Source organism: Schistocerca gregaria, unplaced genomic scaffold, assembly GCF_023897955.1.
Source record: "Schistocerca gregaria isolate iqSchGreg1 unplaced genomic scaffold, iqSchGreg1.2 ptg000199l, whole genome shotgun sequence".
Lineage (NCBI taxonomy): Eukaryota > Metazoa > Arthropoda > Insecta > Orthoptera > Acrididae > Schistocerca > Schistocerca gregaria.
Genome location: NW_026061737.1, coordinates 4,806,901 through 4,808,307, shown reverse-complemented (window position 1 = coordinate 4,808,307; position 1,407 = coordinate 4,806,901).

Genomic DNA, 1,407 nt, shown 5'->3' with positions numbered 1-1,407 from the left:
AGAATGTGAAAGGTGTTCATATGTAGTAAAAACCTGAGAAATCCGTCCGTTTTCGTCATTTGTTATCGAATCGACTTACAGCCAGATCGTCACATTGGCCGCTCTTCTCTCTGAAACGGTTGTACTTATCGTCTGCAAAGCTATGTCGCGTGCTGCGGTATGCGGAGACACTAAAAGCACCATAGTAGAACACAGATGAAGCTTCTATGATGATGTAATAGCCAGTAAGAAGTAGTACAATTCAAGTTTTAGGTATCGATTATTGACTTTTTAGCTGGCTTTGGTGCCTTGGACATGAGCTAGGACCTTAAGATTCTGCATGAAAGGAGGACTAGCAGCCGCGTTGTACGGGAGAATATGAAATGTGTTCATATGTACTAAAAACCTGAGAAATCCGTCCGTTTTCGTCATTTGTTATCGAATCGCCTTAAAGCCAGATCGTCACATTGGCCGCTCTTCTCTCTGAAACGGTTGCACTTAACGTCTGGAAAGCTTTGTCGCGTGCTGCGGTATACGGAGTCACTAAAAGCACCATAGTAGAACACAGATGAAGCTTCTAAGATGATGTAATAGCCAGTAAGAAGTAGTACAATTCAAGTTTTAGGTACTGATTATTGACTTTTTAGCTGGCTTTGGTGCCTTGGACATGAGCTAGGACCTTAAGATTCTGCATGAAAGGAGGACTAGCAGCCGAGTTGCACGGGAGAATGTGAAAAGTGTTCATATGTAGTAAAAACCTGAGAAATCCGTCCGTTTTCGTCATTTGTTATCGAATCGACTTAAAGCCAGATCGTCACATTGGCCCCTCTTTTCTCTGAAACGGTTGTACTTATCGTCTGCAAAGCTATGTCGCGTACTGCGGTGTGCGGAGACACTAAAAGCACCATGGTAGAACACAGATGAAGCTTCTAAGTTGATGTAATAGCCAGTAAGATGTAGTACAATTCAAGTTTTAGGTATCGATTATTGACTTTTTAGCTGGCTTTGGTGACTTGGAGATGAGCTAGGACCTTAAGATTCTGCATTAAAGGAGGACTAGCAGCCGAGTTGCACGGCAGAATGTGAAAAGTATTCATATGTAGTAAAAACCTGAGAAATCCGTCCGTTTTCGTCATTTGTTATCGAATCGACTTAAAGCCAGATCGTCACATTGGCCGCTCTTCTCTCTGAAACGGTTGTACTTATCGTCTTCAAAGCTATGTCGCGTGCTGCTGTATGCGGAGACACTAAAAGCACCATAGTAGAACACAGATGAAGCTTCTAAGTTGATGTAATAGCCAGTAAGAAGTAGGACAATTGAAGTTTTAGGTATCGATTATTGACTTTTTAGCTGGCTTTGGTGCCTTGGACATGAGCTAGGACCTTAAGATTCTGCATGAAAGGAGGACTAGCAGCCGCGTTGTACGG